We start from the raw sequence: 8,158 nt of genomic DNA, 5'->3' as shown, positions 1-8,158 counted from the left end.
AAAGAATGTAAATTTTTTTGGCAGAGGAAAATGGAAGGAGGCATGTAGGGAGAACTAGGTGGACACCGTGTCAGGGAGAGGATCCAGTCCCAAATCGTCCTTATTAGCATTTCCAGTATTAAATTACACTGGCTGCCACTCTGATTTCCAGTAAAAGGTACAGAGGGCCAGAACCAGCTTGCTGGCGTTCTCTGCTTAAGGCAAACAACGACAGGTTCCCCTGGTCCACGTGCTGGCCCAACCAGTCAGAGAGGCACATGTATCCAGGGAGACAGGCACAGAGACAAGAGCTGACAGCTCCCACAGGAGCCCTTTCTGTGCCTGTCTTTATTCCAATAGACTAGCTCCTGCAAAGTCTTTCTCCCCACTCCCTCCCCATCATCCCCACCACCACCTTGGTGTGTGTGTCTGTATTGAGCAGTGCATACTGGAAAATGGGAGGGGGGGATAAGACAACCTCCCATAGGGAACCCTCTGACCTGGTGGGCCCTCTCTGGCTTGGCTGCAGGCAGGGGCTCACCTAGGTAATAATGGGGCCTGGACCGGCCCGACCATGAGGCCCCCCCTGCTGTGATGGCCCCCCTGCCACGAGGCCCCCCAACACCTACCTACCTTGGGGGGCCTCCTGCCATGCTGAACCTCCATCCCCCCCGTGTGCTTTTTAAATTCCAGCCACCATGAGGCTGCCAGGTGGTGAGCTGAGCAGTGAGCGGAGCAGTCCCTCCGGTAGCAGCCGGAGTGAGCAATGGGCCTGTCCACTCGGGCCAGTGACTCTTACTAATTGCGAGGCGTGCCTGCACAGTTGAGAGAGATAGCCGCAAGCCTGTGACATCACGGGCTTGCAACTATCTCTCTCAACTGCGCAGGCACACCTAAGAGTCACTGGCCCGAGTGGACAGGTCCAATGCTTGCTCTGGCTGCCACCTGGGGGGAGGACTGCTTGGCTAACTCCCTGGCAACCTTGCCCCCAGCTGCGTGGCAGCTGAAATGTTTTTTATAAATGAAAAAATGGAGGTTTGGGGGCAGCGGGGGGGCAGGGTGGCTGCAGGAGGGTCCCCGGCCATTTGGAGGCCCCGCTGGACCTTGGAGGCCATGGACTGGGTCCCCAAGGTCTGGGGGTTAGAGCGCCTCTGGCTGCAAGGGTGGCTTTGAGGAGCTGCATGCTGGAAATTAGGATGGGGGAAATGGAGCAGCCTCTCACATGGTCAAAGTGTTCCCTGCAGGGAGCTGCTCATCCCCCAGTTTCCAGCATGTAACCCATAAAAGTGAGCCCCACTACCTGCTGAATGAGAGAGAAATTATCTCTTACTCAGGCAACGGGGCTGGAAATTGGGGGGGTGAGGGATAGAACAACTTTGCATGGGGAACTCACATGGTCAGAGGGTTCCCCTCATGAGTTGTCTTTTTTTTTTTTTTTTTTTTTTGCCTCTCTGTTCCACTTTTGGTTCCAGGAGGGACTCTCAGGGCAGCTGTCTATTAAAAACAATAAACTATTAAAATAACAGAGTAAAATAACAGTAAAATAAGAAAGCAATTTAAAAAGAGAGACTAACTGCAATCTTAAGCTAGAATACATCAAATTCACAGAGGGACATATAACTAACCCAAAGTACATGTACAGCAACATAAGACAGTATTACAACACATCCACATGCCAACAGTGGCCCAAGTGTGCCTGAGGTACTAAATACCACCTCCCAGCTCCCCGCAAAGCACATCCTCTTTTCTTGTTTGCAATGGCTGCAACAGTTTGAAAAGGCTCTTGAGAAGACAAGGCCCAGACAAGGGAAGACAGCAAACATTTGTGTTCTGTCCTAAAGCAAGCAAGCAAACAAATAAATAAATCAACAAGGGGGAATGACAAGGTAAGTTTTTAAGGGCTAGTCTTTCCTAGGGTTTGATTTCTGGCTGGCAAGGGGTTTGTTTTTGATAGAGCAGTTTCAGCTTCATTTTCTACATTGCCAGCAGCAATGGTTCCAAACCAGGGTTCTTCCAGATGTTGCTGAACTACAACTCCCATTACACCCAGCACAATCAATTGTAGCTGGGAATGATGGTAGTTGTCATTCAGCAACATCTGGAGGAACCCTGTTTGGGGCCAAAAGAGACAGTGGGTGGGGATTAGCTGCAGCTGCATCACACAGCTTGTGGGAGGGTCCACATTCTTGAGGTGGCTCATTTTGAAAGCTGCTCTTGAGAAGACAGGGCTCCGACCAGGGGAGCTTTGCTTCCCGGAACTTTGCAAACAGGTTTGCTAACAGATATAGAAGGGGTTTTATTGTCACAAACCCGCCACACTCGCTGAGCCGTCCGTAATTTACAACACAGCAGCAGGAGAAGAGATGTCTCTGGTTACACAGTTCTTTCAGGCAGGAATGAGGTTTTCATCCAGCGTCTGTAAAAAACACAAGAGAATAAATCACAACTGAGCACCAAATTCAGCCTGTGTTCCCCCACAACCAAGGTCTCTCACCAGATTCCAGAGATCCCGGGTCCAAGGCGTCACAGAGGGAGGTATCAAGGTTGTTGCTGAGTTGTCTCCAGCAACACAGCCGGGTGAAGCTGCAGAATTTGTAGCAGGTTGCCATCTGGAATCAATCAGCGCTCTGTCCAGTCAGCCGCCTTCAATCGGTCTCCTGCATGCTGCAAGCAACTGCTGTGTCTCAGCTCCCTGACTTGGACATGCCGCTCTTGCGCCTGCGTGCCCTGGGAGATAACACCAGCAGCGAGAGTTCCTCCTGGGATTCATCGCTCTGCTCTGCCTCTTGCACCAAGCCCTCCTTGAGTGCCTCCTCACTCTGATCACAAAGCAGGCCCTCAGGATCCTCAGGTAAATTCACTGCCTCCCACTCCTCTTCCGAGTCCTCAAATGACAGCCTGACATTTATGTTTAGTTTAGTGGGGAAGTGTGCGGGGAGGCACAGAAGTGGTCACCCTGTATTACAAAAGAGACACCCAGCATGAGGAGAAGTTGAGTACTACCCCACATTTGTAATTTTCTTGGAGGACAGAGCTTGAAACTTTTAATTAGTTGACAACTGCAGTTAAAACCTAGATTCATGGAAAGAAGCTCTATATGTGCTAAAAAGCCCTCCTCCCCAAACAAAAGTTATGAAGGTAGAATGCCAGCTGGGGTATGTGTGCTTTCCAGAGCATTGCACAGAGTGTTGCATGTATGACTATCTGCCTGAAGGGTAGAAGTCATGGGTGTGTGCTCAGTGCAATGAGCTCCTGGTTGGGGGCCTCCTAGTAGTGGGCAATTCTATCAGTAGTGGCATAGAGAGGTGTGTTTGTAGCCTATGTGCAGACTGCACAGCAACTTGCCTGCCTGGTGAGAAGATTGCGGACATCACTCAGCATCTTGATAAGCTGTTAGGCAGTTCTGGGGAGCAGTCAGCTGTCATGGTGCATGTCAGCACCAACCATGTTAGGAAATACAGCCAGTATTTCTTGGAAGCCAAATTTAGGTTGCTGGGTAGCATATTGAAGTCCAGGACCCCCAGGGTATCATTCTCTCTGTTCCACAAACGGACAGTGAGACAGGCGGAGCTGAGGGGTCTCAATGCATGGATCAGATGGTGGTGCCAGGAGGAGGGGTTTAGATTTGTTAGGCACTGGAGTACACTTTATGGCAAGTGAAGCCTGTACAAAAGGGATGGGCTCCACTTGAACCAAGATGGAACCAGACTGCTGGCGCTTAAAATAAAAAGGGTTGCAGAGCAAATTTAAAAATGATGCCTGGGAGGTTGCTGACAGGAACTGGGTGGTACCTGGTTCAGCAAGCAAAATCCCCTAAGGTTTGAGGGTGCAAACATTTCAGATAAACCAGAAGAGGTCTGTCCCTCTGGGTGGCGTGGCCACCATGCCACTGGCCTACACTGTGCCGGATGGCCGAGTGTGGCTGTGACCTGTGGCCAGGTTTTACCTCTGCTTTAGAGACAGAGGGGGGAATGGGGAAATAAATATGTGGGATGGGATATATTAAGTTGTTTGTTGAAATGTTTTTGCTAAGGCACATTTTCATAAATATACCTGTTTTATATTCTTACATTCTTGAGAGTTCAGTTGCTGTTTGTGCTCTTAAGGACCCATGTGTTAAAAATACTGTGTGTGTCACAGTTTGAGTATGTAGGGGGGTGATTCTTAACTTGCAGCTGGCAGGGTGGGGGTGTGGAGCTCCAAAGGCCTTTTGTTCCAGGCTCCAAAATTACCTAGGTGCACCTCTGATGAACTACTATGGAAAAAAGGAACCCAAAGAGGAGATGATGCAAAGGCAACAGAGTACAGTAGGCACTCTATAAAGCATCTATTGTATTCTGTGGAAAGGACAGTAGAGTACTAGATGCTCTGGAGTATGATCTGAACACAGGTTTCTAAAAGTTCAAAGAAAAACAGTGGAATCTGCAAACATTAACAGACTGTTCAGTTTGGACAATACTCCTTTCTGGTCACTCAGTGCCCTTCAAACTTCTGCGTTCAAGGGGAAATTCAGTCTGGAATAAGAAGAGTCTTATCTAGTCTACTCTACTCTAGTCTACTATCAGAGTTGCTACACTGCAGACATATTTTGGGATCTGACTTGGTGAGCAGGGAATAGATACATGAAGTTTTTTAAAAAAGCTATAAAATCTATTCTACTAGAAGATCAAAATTTGGGAAGATTGTTCAGCCTCTGAAAGGTTTGTTTCACCGACCACTGAAATGGATGTGGATATTTCTATAATCCTACAGGCGTCAATGAGCATTGAAGCAGAGGTTTACTGACTACATTTTATCACCCACAAGTTCTCAGTTCTCTTTCCATTATTAGAATGTAGATTACACTGGAAGATTAGACACCAAAGAAACAAAATAATCCCCAACACCAAATCTAATAACGAGAGAATAATGGCATGTCCAGTACAGATTTCTGCCTTTGTCCTGTAGTTCTCAGGATTACATTCATAAGTGCGCATTTAAAAAGTGATGTGTCTTTAGAGCTAATTTATACAAACATCTAGGAAAAAACAGTAAAGAAAAGAGCCCTTTTGTCTATGTGCATTCTAATTCTTTGCTCCTTTTCTGTTACTTTTTGTGACATTTTTTCTTTCTCTGTAAAATTGTTTCGATTAAGTTCAACTTCAAAACTGAATCGTGGGCACATTGCCCCGGCCCTGTGCAGAGGCAGCGGCTCACCTCATAAAAGGACTGCCTCTGGGTGGGTAACTGGAGGCCACAGGGCTACATCCAGCCCCTCAAAGGAGCCAGCTGCCCTGCCCCACCTTCCCACCCGCGCTGCAAACCTTTCTTGCCTAATACAGGTCTATGGTGGGAAGGATGGCTATGATGATGGGACTTGACGGTGTCACATCTGCATAAAGCACTTGTAGACATTAGGATGGAGGTGAGACTTGTTTTGCAATATGCTACCACTAAGCTCTCTGTCCTGCTGTGGGGGGATAGGTCACCCTGAGAGTTTCTGCCCAAGGCTTCCTGCCCCCATCACAAGGTTTTCCTTCCGGATCCTTTTAGACTTTCCATGCTTTTGCATTGCTCACAATACTCATAATGCAATAATAAATATAAACTAGCTGGTCCAGCACAGAGCATCTGTGCCCCTAGTTCTCCCTGTCTCTCCTCTCCATCTTCATTCCCCCCGCTCCATTCAGCCCCAGTCCATCCTAACCCTCCCAGTTGGCTTTCCCTCGCTGGCCGGCCTGGCCGGCGCTTTCCTTCCCCTCCTGCCCGTGGCGGTTTCCCTCCCCGCCTGCTGGCAGCAGTTTCCCTCGCTGGCCAGCCCGTAAGAAACATCTTACGGTGCTCACACTTCTAGTCTCCCATTCATATTCATCCAGGGCTGACACTGCTTAGCTAAGGGGACAAGTCATGCTTGCTACCACAAGACCAGCTTAGTGGCTACTGGTGATGCTCCTGACCATAATCCTACTGCGCTGGTTCCACTCTTGTTCCACTACTGTCGTCCTGGCCTCCAGAGCTGTGTGCTGCAGGCGTGCAGTGCTGCTCGTCTGGAAGTGCGGCCTGCGTTCCCAGAAACAAGCCATCGCTCATCTGGGGGGAAGGTAAGTTTAACCAGCTACCCTCCCTCCCCACCCATGGCAGCCATTTCCCTCGCTGGCCAGCCTGGCTGACGCTTTCCCTCCCCGCCTGCCTGCTGCTGCCATTTTCCCACCCCGCCCCCTATCCAGGCAGCCGCTCGCAAACTCTCACAAGAGCTGCCACACATGGGATTAGTGATGGGTACATTTAAGAGAAATATAGAGAGAGATAGAATAGAATAAATTCAGCTGGCAGCCCACTTTGGAGGATGGGCAGAGCCACAGCCAGCTACTCTGATTCCATGCTCTCCTCAAAGTGACTCTGACATAAAACAAGCTGTTGACCAGGGCTCTACTCTTCAGCAAACCAAATGAGGAGAGAATGTACTTATGGCTTCTTTTTACAAGTGTCAGCAAATCCTATGGGGGTGGAGGCCGGGGGGGGGGGGGGGAGAAGTATCAATCCCCATCCACCCTGAAGCATGACAGTAATACTGGATCTGGAAGACTTGCAAGGCTGAGATATAAAGGAGACAGTTATTACTTGAATACGCTTTAACACACTGTAATTGGTAGGTGTAATACTAGACTCCAAAGGGCCCCTATAATTTTCTATCAATGTAATCAAAGTAAGCTATTGATCATAGGTTATGAAGACATTTCCCCTGAGGTCATGTTGAACCAGGATTGGAGCAGAGCAGTCGTGGGGAGGAACAATTTTACTCTCTACATTCCACAGTTTACAGCTTATACCTTACAGCTTAGCAGCTTTCTTCAAGGTGGTGGCTTTTACGAACAATGTTATTGCCTTTTGACAGGGTCATCGGTCAAAGCCTCATCTGGTTGTGGTTATCTAGAAAGACATCTTAGTTTTTCATAGGCATCCAGTGCCAGATATATCCAACACTGAAGGCCATTTTACAATACAATACGTTACTCCCTTAATGCAGGAATCAGGAGTGGCCCTTGGAACAGAGGAAGCTGCCATATACTGAGTCAGACCATTGGTCCATCTAGCTCAGTGTTGTCTACACAAACTGGCAGCGGCTTCTCCAAGGTTGCAGGCTGGACTCTCTCTCAGCTCTATATTGGAAATGCCAGGGAGGGAACTTGAAACCTTCTGCTCTTCCCAGAACCTTTCTGCAGCTCCATCCCCAGAGGGGAATATCTTACAGTGCTCACACATGTAGTCTCCCATTCATATGCAACCAGAACAGACCTTGCTTAGCTAAGGGGACAAGTCATGTTTGCTACCGCAAGACCAACTCTCCTCCCTCTCCTTGCACGAGGCAAAGTTCAGCATTCACCTCAGGCAGCAGGTTATTAGGGCACCAGGAGGGCCCTCCTGCCCGCCCCCACTTGTTCTTTTTTAAAGGAAAGGGAGGAAGGAGGTACATGCATGGGGTGGGGGCAGCTTTGGGGCCCTGCATCAGTAGGCTTGAGCCACCACTAGCAGGAATATGCATCATCAAGTCCCTTCTATATTAGCCTCTAGAAGAAAGGTTGTTGCAGGAAGAAGAGGAATGTAGGGAAACCCTCTGAGAAAATTTTCCAGTTTTTCTCCTTAGGAAGAACCCTGAAATTTGGAGAGCATTTCAGTTCCTCCTCAGGAAGAATCCTGAAACCTGTGGAATTTGGAAAGAATGTACTCTTCGGAGGAATTTCTCCACATTTCTATCAGTGGTAGAAGAGCACTCAAAACACATTTGAAGGGACTGCTGTCATAGGAACATAGGAAGCTGCCATATATTGAGTCAGACAATAGGTCCATCTAGCTCAGTATTGTCTACACAGACTGGCAACGGCTTCTCCAAGGTTGCAGGCAGGAATCTCTCTCAGCCCTATCCTGGAGAAGCCAGGGAGGGAACTTGAAACATTCTGCTCTTCCCAGAGCGGCTTCATCCCGTAAAGGGAATACCTTGCAGTGCTCACACCGTGCCCCACCTGCCTGCCTGTTGCCCCACCTGCATGGTCGTGTGAACAAGCTCAGTGACTAATAGGCTAAGCTACTGCTCAAGACAACCAGACTTCAGAGTTCCTTTCTCCTATGAAATCACTCAGAATGGCTTCCCTGAATCCACTATCAGCCTCAGCCCTCTTTCTGCTACACAACTTTTTTTAAA

At 48.7% G+C, this 8,158-nt stretch overlaps 1 long non-coding RNA gene across 1 annotated transcript; it reads right to left on the bottom strand.

The window, feature by feature from the left end:
• Positions 1–1,574: 1,574 nt before the first annotated feature.
• On the bottom strand, positions 1,575–2,614 carry LOC128323148 (uncharacterized). Its single transcript, XR_008306179.1, has 3 exons — positions 2,474–2,614; positions 2,290–2,395; positions 1,575–1,814 (listed from the first exon to the last, which is right to left on the bottom strand). It is a non-coding gene; the product is annotated as an uncharacterized LOC128323148 (long non-coding RNA).
• Positions 2,615–8,158: the final 5,544 nt, after the last annotated feature.

Source organism: Hemicordylus capensis, chromosome 1 (assembly GCF_027244095.1).
Source record: "Hemicordylus capensis ecotype Gifberg chromosome 1, rHemCap1.1.pri, whole genome shotgun sequence".
Taxonomy (NCBI): domain Eukaryota; kingdom Metazoa; phylum Chordata; class Lepidosauria; order Squamata; family Cordylidae; genus Hemicordylus; species Hemicordylus capensis.
The sequence above is the reverse complement of the archived record's forward strand: the minus strand, read 5'-3'. Positions and strand labels throughout refer to the sequence as shown.